At 41.5% G+C, this 17,718-nt stretch overlaps 1 protein-coding gene and 1 long non-coding RNA gene across 14 annotated transcripts in view; one reads left to right on the forward strand and one right to left on the reverse strand.

Moving 5' to 3' along the window:
- The window catches only part of Il1rap (interleukin 1 receptor accessory protein), a 135,945-nt gene that overhangs the window by 57,694 nt on the left and 60,533 nt on the right, over nucleotides 1–17,718 (forward strand). The gene's annotated exons all lie outside the window — the stretch shown is intronic.
- LOC132648521 (uncharacterized) overlaps nucleotides 1–17,718 on the reverse strand; it is a 74,127-nt gene that overhangs the window by 17,176 nt on the left and 39,233 nt on the right. For 2 of the 8 annotated variants that reach the window (XR_009586930.1, XR_009586924.1), the window contains 2 exons: nucleotides 13,069–13,302; nucleotides 10,563–11,969 (listed from right to left, as the gene is read on the reverse strand). The exons of 3 other annotated variants lie outside the window; for them this stretch is intronic. This is a non-coding gene — a long non-coding RNA (uncharacterized LOC132648521). Of the gene's footprint in view, nucleotides 1–10,557; nucleotides 11,970–13,068; nucleotides 13,303–17,718 lie in introns of those variants that run through there. 3 more of the 8 variants (XR_009586927.1, XR_009586925.1, XR_009586929.1) reach the window with 3 other exon arrangements.

The raw sequence follows: 17,718 nt of genomic DNA on the forward strand, positions 1-17,718 counted from the left end.
TCATTCAGCTGCTTCTGACTCTCTCTAGGATTGTAAATTAAAATACGTTTGAGGCCTGAGAACCATGCTGGTGAGAAGGCTCAGTAGTGGTACTTACCCTCAAGACTGAGCTCAATTCCCAGAACTCAGATGGTGGTAAGAGGGCCCGTCTGGGAAAGTTGCCCTCTGAGGTCCACACTCTGGAACCATGATATGCTTCCCACCCAACCACCAAGTAAGAAGATACAAAATAAAAAGGAAGAGCCACTGAACAAAGTCACTTTATTTTTCATTTCTCTTTTCATCAGTCTGTCACTTCTTTCGCATGACTCTGTCCACTTCTCTCCATCTTAACTCCTCCTAGTGTAAGCCACGCCATGTTGTTATTAACTGACTTCATGCTATATTTCTTTGATGCTTTGACCTTTTTCCTTACAATCTATTCCTTACACAGCAGTCCAGCTAGTCATCTATTTGACATATTTTGGATCAAGCACTTCCAGGGATGAAAATCCTGGCAGTGTTCTTGCTGTTCTCAGAACTCATACCCATTGTCAGAGGACAACTCGAATTGTCAGACATGGCATAAAGAGCCTTTACCCACTCATCTATCTCTCCAGCCATATTCTCTACCCTACCCCTGGGCTTCTTTAATACATCAGTGCTCCCCATTTCCTTCTCACCATAAGCTGTTCTTCACATACATTTCTCTAAACATTGCTTCTCATACTTAGCTGCCCCAGGAAGCATATATTCTACCAACAGACACCAAAAACTCAAAGTTAATGAGATGCCTGCGTGGAGCTCTTCAGACTGCCAGGTATTTATTTCCTCATGGTACCCATTCAAACAGCAATTGGTTATTGATTGCCTGGCTTTTACGTATTTAGTTAATTTGTTCCATAAAGTCAGTCATCTGTAGAATGAAAGCCCAATGGGGACAGGATCAGCTCTCTACCTTTGGCGATGAGCAAAGGCTTTGCTCTGTAAATGCTCAATAAATACCCTATGAGCGAATGCATTAATATGATAGATGGCAGAGATTTCCCTCTTTGTGACAATTAAGAGGTTACTTTGCGTGGGACCACGTGGCAGACACGGCAGGGTGTTCTGACAAGGCAGCAACTTCCATTTCTGTGCAGTTGTTGATCTCTGCTTTCACCGTGGGCTCCCTCAGCCCATTGTACATAGAAACACATTATCTACTGGGCTTTATGCTGGACACCATGGAGAGTGACCAGCACCTGAGCCCTGACATTGAGTTCACAGTCTAGCTGGGGATCAGCCACATCCTCAAATAGCAATTACACAAGGTAGAAAGTGGTCAGGGTTACAGGAGGTCCAGAGGAAATGCTAGAGAGATTTTGAAGTGAGAGAAATTACTTCCAACTGAGAGCAGACAGCCACAACTGAAGGTGTAGTATCCAATTGAGGCTTTAAATGATGGGTACAATTTTACTCTTTGGAAACAGTGGAGAAAAGACATTGAAAAATGTCTATGGGCAAATCCTTGCCCCATTCTGGTTTTTACAATTAAAGTCATGTGTTGAAATGTACTTTTGAAATTTTGTTTTCATTTTTTTTTTTTAAATTCACTCATATTTACCGGTAATCAGGAGTTTTAGGATATGGAGTCTAGGGATTTTGACAAATTAATCCAGCACTATAACAATTACTACAATTATGATCTTGGTAATTTTCTTTACTTTCCCTAAGTGTTTTTGTTCTGCCACTGTTTGATCACCTGTCTGTATCCCCAGTCCCTAACAGCTACTTATCTATTTTCTGTCCCTATGAGTCTGACTTTTACGGAATCGCAACTAGATGAGCTCATGCTGGTTTTATTTGACCTAGCAGAATGTACCAAAAGTAGATCCACAATAATGTGTCTATTTGAAGGTCATTGTTTGTTGAGCAGTATTTCACCATTTGGTGAAGGTGAAATCATTTCCCCTTTTCTGATGATTTACTTTCTCACGGGATTTTGAGAGTTCTTTATACCAGAGTCTCGATATCAGTCCTTTACCATGTTGGTGTTTGTGCTTTCTAGTTGCTATTAGTCTTGTCCCATGTGTATCACTGGATCATTCACTATCTTTTTTTCTACTCAGTATGTTTGAACAACTTCAGGTTTTTTGTTTGTTTGTTTTTGGTTTTGTTTTTTAATGCACAGTTGGGAATAGAGAGACGGTCAGAAGACAAAAAAAAAAAGGCAATTGTTGTGTTAGCAAGAAGCGTTAAGGTACTTGGGAAGAGAACCGAGCTATTCAAATACCTGTAACTGAAAGGTGAGTTCTGAATGTCTTGTGAATATATAGACAGTGTGCTATGCCACTGCTAGTATGCTGCTGTTCACTGAGGTTTCTGAGGTTTGTTTGTTTGTTTTTGTTTTTTAAGTTAGGTTTCATTAGAAGGAAGCTACATTTTGAAAACTGTGATAAGGTGATGACCCTCTCCACTGTCACTGATGTTGATGGGGATTGGGAGAAGATAATAGAACAGACCAGGGAACCCAGTGTTTCTCTCTTAGTAAATTCCATTTCCTCACACTGACTGTGGAGCAAAAGGACTTCCTAAAAATTCAGCTTTGCAGCATTATTCCTAGTCCCAGTTGCTGTAATTTATTTCTTGGCTTCTTTTGTGGCTTATATAAGTAAAACAAAAAGTAGCATATGGATAAATGCAGCTCATTCTTCACACATGTGCATGATTTAGTACTTGGGACTTGTCGGGGACCTCATGATATAAACATGTTTCTTAACCCATGTTTGATCAGTACCCATGGTAACTATGTGCTACTTCATCATTGACTCTTAGTTGTACGACATTATTCCATGAGTCTCTCCTAACTGTTTCACGGCTTGGAATACCACTTTAGTGCTTGAAGGTGTGAATAATCATGGTCCCAGAGTCTAGCTTCCTTCCCTTGCTGTCAGTGTATATCTGTGTACTTTTCAGGCTTAAGCCAAGAGAAGATAAGAGATGACTTACTTTGGTGAAGACACTAGTGACTGAACCCTCCCCCTCACGGTCAGAATGAAGAGTTCCATCTGTCCTCTTATGACATGCTGTGTCATTTCTCCTTTGAACATTTGCTTCATTTTCCTTTTTCTAAGAGCGTTTTTACCTACCTTTTGATTCCAGATAGTGACATCTTTGAAAGGAATTCTATGTCTTCCTTGTCTCTGCTATATCTTATAAACTGTCATGTGTGGTAGGTTCTCATTGAGGGTTTCCGGATTGAAAGACATGACATAACCTGCAAGTCACCCTGCTTTGTGACCCAGACAGATGGAGTGTCTGAGTGGCTGATAGTCATAACTGAGGGTGACAGCATGATTTGATGTGTTCGAAGCATAGACATTCTTGTTTTTCTATTGGTTGTAATTTTTACTTCCCGTCTAGAATGGAGAAAGGGTGATTTGATTTTGAGTAATAAGGAACTTGACTCTAATAGTCTACCTTCGCTGCCTTCCATTGTTCTGCCTTAGGTGATTTTCTACCAGCATGAAATAGTCTCTCCAGAGAGTTGATGGAGGTGCTGAGTCATGTCTGGCTGTTCTTAATGAGACAGAGGCAACTCCATGGAGGGAGCTGCCTCTGCGGATAGACTGACATTTCCAACTCTGCTGCTTTTTAAAAGTAGGTCTTGTGAGGGATACTTGAGAATAAAGATAATGTTGGAGCCTCCATCGGAGGCTGTACTTACTTTTGAATTCAGACAGATATGACTGGCTTTGCAGCTTCTGGCTGTGACATGTGCCTCCTGGTGCTGAGAGGCGCTAATCAAGAGTTGTATGCTTCCTGGTAAAGCAACTCACTTTGTCCCACTTTTGATTAACTGGTGACCCACCCCACCCCTCTGCAACTCACTCTTAGTATTCTTCCATCTTTGAAAAAGTTGTTATTGCACTTTTAAAATTCAGGTTGAGATGGACTTTTAATGTCAGGGTTGATTATAAACCTGTGTTATTATAGACAATGGGGGTGGGGAGGTCATGTGATCCCACCTTCTATTATTAAAAAAATGAATGCCAGAGGTATAACATTATTTGGCCTCAGTCTACAACAGATGTTGGATTCTTGAGACAGGTGCTCTGGGTTAGACTCTCTCTCTTCCGCATATGTTCTGTGTCATTGTGGTAGAGGTCCATTATCTTACTTGGACTCCTTCTACTCATTTTGTAAAGAGGGCAAGGACATGGAAGAGCTGTCATGAAAACTAAAGATGATAGTAAACGTAAAGTACTTGAGCCTGAAGAGTTGCCTTAGCGGGTGAGATGCTTGCTGTGCACAGGAAGACCTCAAGTGCATCCCTAGTGCACACATAAAGCTGGCATGGTGGCCCAAGCCTACAACTCAGACATGGTGCTGGGACAGGGAGCTCTGAGAGGCTTTCTGTTTCTTCAAGACAGGTTTTCTCTGTATAGCTTTGGCTGTCCTGAACTCACTTTGCAGACCAGACTGGCCTTGAATTCACAGAGATCTTCCACCTGCCTCTGCCTCCCAAGTGCTGGGATTACAGGGGTGTGCCACCATGCCGGGCAAGACATTTCTTACAATAAAACAAATCTCATTTATTTATTTGTCTATCTATCTATCTATCTATCTATCTATCTATCTATCTATCTATCTATCTATCTATCTACCTATCTATCTATCTATCTATCTATCTATCTATCTATCTATCTATCTATCTATCTATCATCTACTCTATCTATCTATCTACTTATCATTTGGGCAGTCATATTTGGGTCTACCCTAGGTCTCTGGCTATCCGTGCTCTGCATTGTGCCCCTCCAGGTGCTACCAGGGATGGGCCCACTTTTGTGGCATGGGTCTCCAGCTAGACCCCCTCCCACAATTCCTCCTTCACATTTACCTTGGGATATCTCTTAGGCAGGGCAAATTGTAGGTTGAAGGTTTTGTGGCTGGGTTGGTGCTCCTCCCACTGGAAGTCTTACCTTAGGGAGAAGATGGCCAGGTCAGGCTCCTCATCCTCCATTGCTAGGAGGCTTAGCTAAGATTTCTCTCATAGATTCTTGGCAGTTTCCATTACACTAGGTTTCCACCTCACCCCAGATGCCCCCAATGCCAGTTTTCTTCCCCAGAACTTTCTCTCTCCATTCTCCCCCTGCTAATTCCCTCCTGTTCCCATCCTCACTTGCCCCAAGGCACCCACAATGTCTATTTTGTTTTTCCTTTCCCTTGGAGATTCATGTGTCTCACTCCTCCATTAGTGTTACTCCTCCTTGTTACTTAGCTTCTCTGGGTCTGTAGATTGCAGCCTGATTATCCTTTATTTCACACCTAATATGTTTTACTAGATGAGTAATGAAGTGATCCCTAATGATATTCTGCTATACTCATAGATTGGTCCCTAGCCCAACAATTGATGGAAACACGGACCCACAGCCAAACATTAGGTGGAACTCAGGGAATCCTGTGGAAGGTAGAGGGATGGTAAGACAGAGAGGTCAAGGGCACCATAGAGGACACCAGAACAAGGACAGCGGGAACTCCCACAGAGACAACTAACCTAGGCTCACAGAGGCTCACAGAGACTGAAAGGACAAGCAGGGAGCCTGCACAGGTCTGACTAGGCCCTCTTGCATGTGTTACTGTTGGGTATAGCTTGGTCTTCTGACACTACTCCTAACAGTGCACGTGAGGGCTGTCTTTGTCTCTTCTGCCTGCTTTTGGGATCTTTTCCTTCCTACTGAGTTGCCTTTTCTAGTCTCAACATGTGGAGAGGTGCCTAGTTCTTATTGCAACCTGACAGGCTGTGTTTCTTTTTTATCCCTGGGAAGGAATGGGTTGGAGATGTGAGGGAGGAGGGGAGGGGGAAGAGGACTGGGAGGAGAGAAGGGAGGGGAAACTGTGGTTTGGATGTAATATATAATAACAACACTATAGATGAAGTATACAAAAAGTGTGGCCTATTTAAGGGAAGACATTGTACATCTGGTCGGAAAATTAGAAACCAAGAGGCTGAGCAGGTCCTGAAAACTGAGAAGGTATGTAGGGAGAGTGTTGGCTTAGTATCAGAAAACTCCACTGCTCATTGTCTCTCATTGCTTGCCCTGGTAGCCTCTTTCCAAACCCCAAAGTGGAACAAGGCCCACCACACCAGAAGCTGGCATCAAACTGTAGGTTAAACGGACCCCCTTTGCAATGATGACTTTATAGTCTTTTATGAAGAGTGATGTAAGAAAGAAGAGAACGACCCCAAGGTGATGAGTCTGGGGTAGTTTTCTCCCCTGAAGGATGTAGAAATAAAAAGCTGCATCACATCCTTCTAAAATGACTTCATTTTAGTGTTTCCTTGAGGCAGGGAGATATAGTTCAGGGAAACAGAGACTCCCCAGAGATGAATGTCCTGAATTTGTTGGTGTTGCTTCAGGATATGTGCCAAACATACACATATACCCACACACAGTCACACATAGTATACGTATGCACACTTACATACATATTTAGGCTTTTATAGCTGTATCCCAGAGTTTCTAAAAGCCATCTTCCTATAAGTTCAGTTTTTTTTTTTTCTGGCTCAGAACCTATTTTTCTCATTTCAGTTTTGCCACTTCCTAGTAGTTGTTCTGCTTTTCTTCAGTGGCAGTATATTGTTGGTTTAGCCAGTGGGAGGGGGTCATGAGTGGATAGAGAAAGAAGCTGACAACAGCAGTGATTCTGTTTAAAGGTGGGAATTTGGTGCTTTGGAGCCTTGTCTTCTGATTTGCGAAGTAAAATGTAGAGCTACCTCATGCTTTGTTTTTCATGTCTTAAGAACTTTGGATTTCAGATAAGACAGTTTCTGATTTCTCGTAAGCAATGACAAATATTCTCAACCTTAAGAGTATATAGCAAGTCGTCAAGATGCTGAATATAAACATGGGTGACAAAAATTCACCCTCTGATGTGCATGGAGAAAAGGAATCCAGACTGATAAGGAATGTAGGGTGAACCCTCCTTTGTATCTGAGTTTACCCAGAGCCGGATGTGAAGCAGAAAGGTTGAAGTCCAAAAGAACTTCACCCTGACCCTTTTGCCAACCCAGTCTTTGACCTCACACATTCTCCCACCACACTGGACTCAGAAAGAAACCTGTATGGTATGTTTGGGACCATATGATTTCTTTGGTCCTTTCCAGCTGTGACTTGCAGCAGGTTTCCATCTTTTTACGATGCAGAGAGTTATGGGTGACTTGAATATTTAGAAACCTAAATGGGAATTTCACAACAGCATGTCCTTTCTTCCCCACTCCACTGCCTGCAAGCCGGCTCTATTCTCTGGGTGACTGACCATTGAAAACCTAGCCACTCTGAGCCCTGACTTTTGATTTCTTTCTGCTAGTGTATAATCATTTCCAGGCACTTCCCCAAAGCTCGATTTCTCATGCGCTCAGCTTTTGCTGCTCCCTTCACCTGAGTATCACTTAGAATCTTTTGTTTTCTGCTGCTCACTACCAGACTTCGAGAAAAACTACATGTCTGACACATTATTAAAATTGGATGAGACTACAGTGATGTGCACAGGGGCTGTCTCTGTGGCAGGATCGGAGCCTGTCTCTTGCTCTGCCAGGTGATTACAACAATAGGTGTCTTTTGCTCCAGGCAGTTTCCCCAGAATTGGTAGGGAGGTTGCTAGCAGAGCTCACAAGCTGGGCTTTCCTCTGATTGTTGTCCTTGTGAGCAGAATGTGGCTGCATACTTTTCAATGGGGGAACCACATGTTCCCCAAATTAAACCTGAAGGTACCTCCTTGCCTTGATGGAATGGCATGCACTTCCCATTGGGAAATGAGACAAAGATAGGCTGAGGGCTCCAGAGACACTTCGGTACCTGGAAGATGTTAAGTTTCCATTTGCTCCAGAGTGGTAAGTGAGATACCCTCGTACACGAGGTGGTTGTCAGCCTGCTTGTCATTATTTTAAGACTCAGGTCTTCATTTTCAGTGTCTTGGCCACGATTCCCCAAATCTTGTAAACATTCAAAAAGCACGCTTAGAAGATAGTTCACCTTTGCTTCTGTCCCTGTTTCTAGGTCTCAGTACCTGAATTTGTAAAACCCTGTACCGTGGTCGCCCAGACTCACTAAGTTCTGACCACACCCCAGGTGCCAGGTGAACTGCTCAATTCTGGTCTCATTGAGCCCGACTCACAACTCTATACAGCGGGCGCTCTTTTGTTTTTTCCTGTTTTGTTCATGTAGCTTTATACGTGAGCATACAGAGTTGCTAGGTCCTTCTTTATGGGCACCTCGCTTATGGGAAGCTCACGGTAAAGACCTGGCCATCAGGGGTTTTACCTAGTAAATAAGCATAAGTTGAACTTCGTTTTTGTCTGATACAGGGTCTCACTATGTATTCCTGGCTGGCCTGGAACTCATTGTGTATACCAGTCTGGCTCAAGTTCTCAGAGATCCTCCTTGCCTTTCCCTTTTAAGAGCTGGGATTAAAGACATGCACAATCATGTCTGACATCCATTCTCATTTTTAGTTGTATGAACGCATGTGTGTCTGTGCGTAGGTCTGTGCACATGTATGAAAAGTAAATATGGAGGCCAGAGGGCATTGGATCCGCTGGAGTGTTCATTAGAGGAGATCGTGAATTTGACCCTCTACAAAAGCAGTAAATGCCCTTAACCACTGAGACCTATCTTCATCTCCCTCCCTTTTGGTAGTGTTTCATGTAGCCAAGGTTAGCCTCAAAGTCACTATCTCTTTGACATTGAACTCGTTGACTTGCTTCCACATTTAAGCAATGGGATTACAGGTATACACCACCTCCACACCCAACTCTCGTCTACTATTCTTGAAGGACACTGTACACCTATACACTTTTCCAGGGGCAACTGAGGATGCTTACATTGGCATATAACTAAAATCCTTATTTTACTAGGTGTTAGGGAATAAAGAATGTGGAATTTGAGATGAAAACAAAACGTTCAGTGCTTGCCTCCAGTGAGTTATATTTCAGTATCAAATTAGTGAACTCTGAATTCTGGGCTAACCCAACAACTTGTAACCTGTTTGTAAAATAACAAGACTTCTCAGAATGTTTGCAAGCTCCTTTGTAGTCCTATACTCGTTAGCATGCTGTTAGTGCTCAATTGTCCTAAATTAGCCATCGGTAGCATTTATGGAACATTAGTTGGTCTGAAGTTGGCTGTCCTGAGTTTGGCATCCAGAGAGGAAGTTAACAGTGTTCGTAGCCAGGGCCATGTAACTTGCCCTCTGCTAAACATGCTCAAAGTGTTGTCACAGTTTTATCTTCAGAGGGGAAGATAAAACTTTTACACATGGGATCATTTTATGATTCACACATGCCATGTGGGTTAGGAAGGAGCAGAACAAAGATGAGAATAGAGGTTGTCTGAGACTTGATTCTGTAGCCTTCAGAGGGACAGTGGTTTGGGGATACCGAGGGTCTAGTTTATTCTTCTCCGTCTTTTTAAATGTATTATTGCATTGTCCAGGCACCTCCTTTCCCTGGATTTACTTCACCTGTGAAATGGAGTATCAGGTATCCTGTTAGAATGAGAGGCTATCTCTACATTGACAAGCCAAGCATTCAGGAATTCAACAATAACATGTAAAATGCCATTACTTTCAATGTGCTTAACTTGTCCCTTGAAAGGAAATTTGAAGGCAAACTCCATTTTTACCACTGGATTTTTGTACGATCCAGAATAAATTCATATCATAATGAATGTACAGGGAGTTGATTGGATGCTGCTTGATTGTTTACACCATAATAGTAAGTGGATCTTTACATCTTAATCGTGAACTGGAAAAGATTACTAGGGAGAAAACTGAAGAAGTGCAAAGCCCAGATAATGACTGGCTTAGGATCTCCCTAGTGTACTGTGTCACACTTGACATAATTCAGCTTATTTATTGTCACAACATCCCTACGAAGAAAAGCATTCCCTTCAGCCATGTGAAGATACTCATTACAGCATTTTTTTTTTTTGTAAAGAAAATAATAGGATCATGGCACAGAAGCATCACATCCTTACTCCATTCTTTAGCCTGCCAACTGCTGTTGCCTGTGTAATGAGAACAGCAGAGCTTTGCTAGGTACCAGCTCATGATCTCTCCCACCTTCCACCTTAGTATGCACGACTTCAAGCTCTGGACCTTTTGTGGACATTGAGATGATCCATGGCCTCTTTTCCAGTGCTGTGAAACAATTTTGTAGCAACTTTTATAAAACCTGCCGGTCTTGAGCAGGCTTAGACCTATGAGCACCAAAATTCTCTAGGATGCCCAAGGTTGTTAAGAGTCCTGTGCCAGAAGGGGAAAAAAACCCCCAGAAAGTGTCTCCTGCATTCCCGAACTCAGAGGGGACCCTCAGCTTGACATCAAATGAAAAAACAAGAAACAAGCTGCTAGGTGAGGTGGCTCATGCCTTTTATCCCAACACTCAGGGAAGCAGAGGCAGGTGGATTGCTGTGAGTTTGAGGCCAACCTGGTCTACAAAGTGAGAGCAGGACAGTCAAGGCTACACAGGGAAACCCTGTCTGCAAGCAAATAAGCAAACACACACCGAGAAACTTTTCTTAGATATCTTTGTGTTTATTGACACAATAAAACATGTTGTCTGAAATACCTTGGCTCTGAACATCCCTGTAGATACTTTCATTTTGTAACTTCGGGTATTAGCTACTATAGTTTTTAATTTAAACATCATAATTGATTGTTGTCATCTGATCAGCAGCTGTGTATTGCCTTTCTTTCTTTTCGTTCCTGGTCTCCCCTTTCCCTTTCTATTTGTTTTTGTGTTTGGCTGCTAATCACATCTGCTTTTTCTTTTTCTTTGAATCAAAGAAGGTTGCCAATTCCAGTTGACCTAAAATGACAGCCATCAGGAGAATGTAAAGAGAAATAGCTGGTGTTACACAGAGGACTGGTGTACTTTTGAGCAAGTTTGTTCTGGAGCAGTCTCTAAGTACACATCTAAAGGGTGTCTTGTGGATTCTCCTCCCCAGCCAGAGCATTTTTCTGAATTTGGCATCCTTCCCTTATCTGGCAAACCTTATCATCTGCTATCATCTGCCGAGGGCTATTTTCTATTTTCTTCAAATTACTCAATCAAGAAAATTCTACTTTTTTGGTGGGAGTAAGGTATTTCTAATTATCTGGTCCAGGAAAGCCATCTGCCAAGTTATTAGCCCAGTACTATTGAACAGCACAAGTGACATGAGGATGGATGATGGATGCTCTCAGCCCCTCATCTCGCCTCCTGCTTCTCACTTCCATCTCCTTCCTTTTGATGGCTTAGTTGACAAATAGGAATTTTTCAGAGACATATTCTTTACCTTTGTTTGAGACTTTTACTTTACTTCATTTCAAATAAATGATATCTAAGTTGTTTTTTTTTTTCAATGCAGTTTATTCAGGAACCTTGAACAATCATCTGACCCTGGGTAAAGCCAGCCCACTTTAAATAGCCTCCGGGTAGCCAACCTCAGCATGCCTTGGCTGTCAATGAAAGTATGCTGGACTTTGAGTCACTAGCATACAACATGAGAATTTTCCCTGTGCTGCAGATATCTAAGTTTTGCCATTTTACCACATACCATATTCTCTACATGTATTATTCGTAAAATTTTGAAAATTAGTCGTTATCCTAAGACAGTGATAGGGAAATACCCAGATACTTTAAATATTTTTATTAAGGAAAAAACATGTTTTAAATGTAAATATTAATCAGAGATATAGACCCATGGAAGTGATAAAACCTTCGTTGTTAGAGTACTCAGTATAGCAGGTGACATGAGATCTCAGTATTAGTGATGATAAATCAGCTACTAATAAGGAGACTCAAAATAAGAGTGTGTTCAACCAGATGATCCTCCAATTTTAATGAGCCCAAGGATCAGCACAGCACTTTCAAAATGAAAACTCTGGTGCAATTAGATTCCATTGGGGTCTGAAGTCTTCAGTCCTGTCAGGCTTCTAAGGCACTGGATGAGCTGAGCACAAGACTTAGAAAGGAGACATAAAAAGAACATGGTATCAAAGTGTTTATCTTTCATATAAAATTTAGAGGTAGAAAGTTCAATTCTGGCAAAGCAGCTGTATAAGCTTTTCAAAATCCTGCCTTGTTTCAGCAACTTTAGAGTGTGACCTCCATCCTTATGACCTACGGTAGAACTGCAAACTCCCTCAGCCTTGTTCCAAACATTGAGATAGAGGGACTGTTATAGCAGGAGCTGTAGAAGCTTTTCCATATATCAGTGTCTCTCAGAGAAAGTTTCTAACTCAATGGTAGCACAACTTCAAACATTCCAGTGGCGGAACTTAGTTTCCTCATCTCATGGAAGTGAATGGCAAGCTGGGAAATGTCACCTTTATTCTCAGTAGCTATGAGTCAAACTTAAAATTCCCAAACTCTAATAGAAGGGGAGAGGTTGGCACAGGAGTGCAGTAAACGGGACATGACCAAACAGGACCTGCCACAGACCTAGAGATCTGCCACAACTAAGAATGACAATCTACAGTCAATTGTAAGTAGTTCATATAGGAAACTCCTAGCATACAGAAAATTCAGACTGTATTTGTCATTCATGTTTCACAACAGCTCTGTATTACCAGGAACCTCGGTTCTTGGACGTAAAACAGATGCTGAAAATGATTGAGAGGCATCATTGGTCTCAATGCCTACCCTGGCTCTCATTGCTAATGTTGGGTATCTCTGCTTCACTCTTCTTCTTCCTCTACCATCCACGACTCACCCATCTTACCAGGTTCTGTGGTTATGTCAGAATGAATTGTCAATATCCAACGTGTTATCTGTATATCTTTCCTTATTTTTAGCATGCTGTTTCTTACCTCGTATTAGTAGGTGAGTTTTAGAAGGTCTTTGTATTGCTGATGAGAACCTACTGTGATAGTGGGCACATGATGGGAGGCTTAGCCCATGGTTTATCAATTAATAAAGTCAATACAGGTCAGACCCTGCCTTTGAATCAATCATGTCTTTAATTCTCCGACCCTGACACTCTGCTCTCTGCCACATGCTTGCACTTCTGGGACACCTAGTGTTTGCATCCTGAGGTTCCCGTATTTGTCACATAAACTTACCTGTACTTATTAATTTATTCTTGATGTTCATGATGCTCAGTGGATGTGGATGCCTTACCATTGGCCCACAACTTGAGTCACACATAGCACTTGAAAACACAAAATTAAGCAAACTCCAAGAGTGGGTGTAAAACCAGTACTTCTGTTTCAGTTCATCTCTGACTTCAATTCACATAGCAGTACTAGAAGATTCTGATGACAAGATGTTGAAGGTGATCCAATCAACATTTGATTCTAGTATCGAATGCAAAAATGGATTGATAATAATCCCAATGTAGTCTTAGCACTACCACTGCCATCCTGTATTCTATTATAATATAAAATAACAGAACTGTATATTACCATGTTTTGTTTTGTTTTGTTTTGTTTTTTTTGTTAGTGTTACGAGAATCCTAAGAGAAAGGCTCCTGATTTGAGGGTATGCCAACAAAGAAGAGCTGACCTTTCATTCTAAAAATCAAATAGAATGGTAATGATGAAAATAGGGAAATTCATTTAGTATTCTATGTAGGGAAGGTGAGGAAATCAGTGTCCTAAGCACTATCTTCAGAGGTGCTGGCTTTCAGATTTAAACAGAGAAAGAGTTGGAGTGGCCATGAAAAGTATGCATTTTAAAGGAGCCTTGGTCACACCTTAGTCTGATTGGCTATTATCTCACGTCTAGTTTTACGAGGTCTTAACATCATATTGCCTTATGGTGCAATGCACTTCCTTCCCATCATGAGTGGATTGCTCAGGCTTAAAGGTTAGGCCTCAGTTCCTGTCTTGACACAATATCCTATGTGGGGACAGTCTCATCCTGCCATGATCTGCTTTCAAGGCTCGCCATTCCTGGAATCTTGAAAACATTGTGTTTCCTCTTTTCTAGGGGATTTCAGCATTCAAAGCAGATAAGAAACGTTAAGGAACTACAGGACCAATCAACTTCATATTACCCATTTTTAGATGTACATTCTTTATGTAATTAATATGTCTATGTGTAGTGTTGAGCAAAAAGCCTTTCTAGAATTGATTCTAAGACAGATTCAGCATGAAGGCATAGATGCCTAGCTTCTCACCTGCTTTGCTATGCTCATTAGCAAGCTGGAGGGGAGGGACATTGTGTTTTACCAAAAGCAGCTTTGTTTGTTACCTTAGTTCATTTTGATAAATTTGTATCAGTCTTAGCTTTAGGTAGAGTACTGACTTCATTATGGGCCAGCACCAGTTCAGATTTTCCATGTAGCGTAAGTTAACTTATTGCTACAGGTTGAACCTTGAATGTTCTAAAAAGGCTGATGCCTTTTTTTTTTTTCAATGCAGTTTATTCAGGAACATTGAACAATCATCTGACCCTGGGGAAAGCCAGCCCACAGCTTAAATAGCCTCTGGGTAGCCAACCCCAGCGTGCCACGTGGGCAATGCAGATAGGTCCACATACACGGAAGCAAGCCAGATCCTCAGCCTTAGCCAAATGTGGAATTGTTCATGACAGAGAGCACTCACCATCGGGAAGGTGGAAGGCGGAAACCAGCTCCATCTTTAAGGCATAGCATTCCGCAGCTCTCTACAGTTCCCCCTTTTTGTTTTAGATGCATCAGGCAAGAGTAGAGGTCTGATCTCTGATATTAGAAATAAATTGGGACTTTGTACAGATATTCATTTAGGTGTCATCCACCCAAAGAGCATCAGACCCGTCCGATACCTTTTTCTCAGAGGCGGGACCTGGGGCATCAACCCGCATGCAATCAGACATGCTCTTCTCTGTGTCCAAAGCGGCTGACCCTGAGTACAGTGCTTAGCCTCGCATCCTGAGTGTAACCTTTTAGCTTTTTATGGTAGCCAACCATGCTTGGGGAGACTGTCCTTCTTCAATGGCTGTAAAGGCCTGAATGATCATGGCTGCATTCTTAGCTACTAACCAGCCTGTGACACTAGGACCCTGTAGAGCTTTTAAGGGGTGGAGCCTAGTGAAAAGAATTTAGGTTCCTGGAGGCATAAAGAGGACACTGGAACCCTGGCCTGGTCCTTTCTCTGTTTCTTTCTGGTGTCTAAGATTTGAGGATGCCTCCTCTACTGCAAAAGCCCACAACAAAAATATCCACAGGATCATGGACTGAAAGTTCTATAAATCTTGATCAACGTTTACCGTCTTTAAGTTCATTTACCTCATTTGTCTGTTACATAAAAACCCATATTCATGTGTATGTGCATGTGTATAATTTCTATATGAGGCCCCTTAAGTCTGTTGCTGTATAGGTAAGTTATGTGTGTAGAAACTGAGACGAAAGGAAACATTTTATCTGATGTCATACCAAAAGCGAGCTTTACGTGGGAAGTACTTTCATGTGAAAAGTCATTCTCCCCTAGGTCTTCCACAATGCAGATCTTTGTTCTTGCTTTTCTGTATCTGAACATCCCACGTTATGTGCCTCAACACTCAGCTCAGTGCCACAGCAGGTTCTCAATAAATATTTAATAAATACAAATATATGAACAGCTTTCCTGTGGGAAATATCCCGCTTTGAATGTGTGTGCATAGATTTGGAACAAGTGTCCTAAATCTATGTTCGGGCAGTTTTTACTTGTGCTACCACTCAGGCAAAAGGAAGCCTGTGAATCTCTCTGTCTCCATTTCCTGGCATGTAATGTGGGAATGGGCATGAGGCCCAAGAGGGTGTTGTGAGATTAATTAGTTAAAATGTATACCCTGCTATATAAATGCTAATTGCTGTCAGGAGCGTGGGCTGGATTTCCCAGTGACTTGGCTTTGCACAGCTTTTCCATTACTCCTGTGTGTCACCCGGGCTCAGCACTAAGAAACCCTTTGGCTGAGAGAAATGATGACTTTGTGTCTCCCTCACGTTGAAGGGCCAATTTAGACAGGACTTCTACTGTGGAGTAAACTGTATAAGAGAAGGCATTTTAAAGAAAAAAGTAACTCACTGTACCAATAATTTGATATGTTCCCCTTGCTTAATTTAATGTGTTCCCCTTACTAGTATTAGAAACGACTCTATTTACATAACAGCCTTTCCCTGCCTTTTCTAAGGCTGGTGCCTGGAGTGAATCATGTAATTAATTTGGTGTTACACAACACTGCAGCCTGTTACCATAGATTTCATTTTTATTTGTTCACTGAATAATTTTAAAAACGCCCTGAAAAAAAAATAGCCTCAGGTAAGAGCAAAACTTAAAAATTCATGGTATAAATTTCAAATGGACACATATCCCAGAGGAAACGCTCAATAATAATAGCATTGCTAATGTTCAAGAATACTGATATGTAATATTCTCAGACCCTGTGGGAAAGGAGTCTGGTTTACTTTACAGTCTTGCTCATATGACACATAATAGAAACGAGACACCCAACCAAGTGTGGTTATATCTTTTCTCTTTAAAAATCAAATTACGTGTACTTTAGTCAAACATGTACAAAGTCACTGGAATCAGGTGAAAAATCTTGATGTGTGGTCTTTATTTAGATTTTGTCATATAGAGATATTCAGTAAATTTCAGTAAATACTATTTTCTTATTATTTTTATATACCTATTAATGCTTGGAGAATTTCATACATTGTATTTTTGATCATATTATCTCCCTTCCCCCAACTCATCCCAAATCTGTCCCCTTTTTATCCATCAACTTTGTGTTCTCTTTTTTTCTTTTATAAAAAAACCATGGAGTCCAATCTGTGCTGACAACCTAGTCTTGAGTGTGTAGCCATCCAAGGGAGCACGATTGATCATACCCTTAATGAATACTAACTCTCCATCTCTTAGCACCAATTAGTAATTTCTCTCCTGGGATCTCAGTCCCAAACGGGACATCTGTATCAAACATCTTCCCATCAAGGCCAACTGATTATTATGGAAGAAGAAGCAGAAAGAGTGTCAGAGCCAGAGGGGGTGGGTGACTATAAGAACCAGTATTTTCTAGACACAGCAGGACATTGGTGCATATGAATGCACAGTGTGTAATGATTATATGCATACGATCTGAGTAAGCTCCAGCCAGACAGAACTCCAGCATGGGTGTCAGAAGGAGGAGGTCACAAAGTCTTACTCTTTCTTGAGAAGCTGTTGGCAACAAATACTACTTTTGATCTATTTATGTTAAAAAACAAAATTTCTCTTCACATTAGTTATGATAGGGAGTGTTGGTTTTTATGATAAATCTCAATGCCTTAAAACAATGGAGATTAAAAATTCTTTATTTTTACTCATCTCATGTCAAAGTTCCTTGCAAGTAAGGAGCATTCCTGGGCAGCTCTGCTCCAAGATGGAGATACAGGATCCCTTCTTGTGATGCTACTCCACTAGATCATTACAGAAAACCACAATTGGTCAAAGTACAAAGAACAAGTGATCATTGGGTGCCTAGCCTCATTTATATGTCTATTGTACAATGCCTGCACCTAAGGCTTGGGAAAACACCATAGAGAGGATGGCAGATAGACTGTAAGAATCAAAGGACCAGGACCTCTTCAGTGAGGATATCTTCTGGAAATGTCAGAGAAGCTACACCCATGAAGTCTCAGAAACACGACTGCCTAAACCAGACCTGTCCAACAGACTGGCTAATGTGCAAGAGGGAAATCTCGTGGAACCCACTGGGAGACAAAGACATATATGTAGGCAACCACAAAATGCCAAGAAGGGGAGAAATAT

This window comes from Meriones unguiculatus, chromosome 17, assembly GCF_030254825.1.
Source record: "Meriones unguiculatus strain TT.TT164.6M chromosome 17, Bangor_MerUng_6.1, whole genome shotgun sequence".
NCBI classification, from domain to species: domain Eukaryota; kingdom Metazoa; phylum Chordata; class Mammalia; order Rodentia; family Muridae; genus Meriones; species Meriones unguiculatus.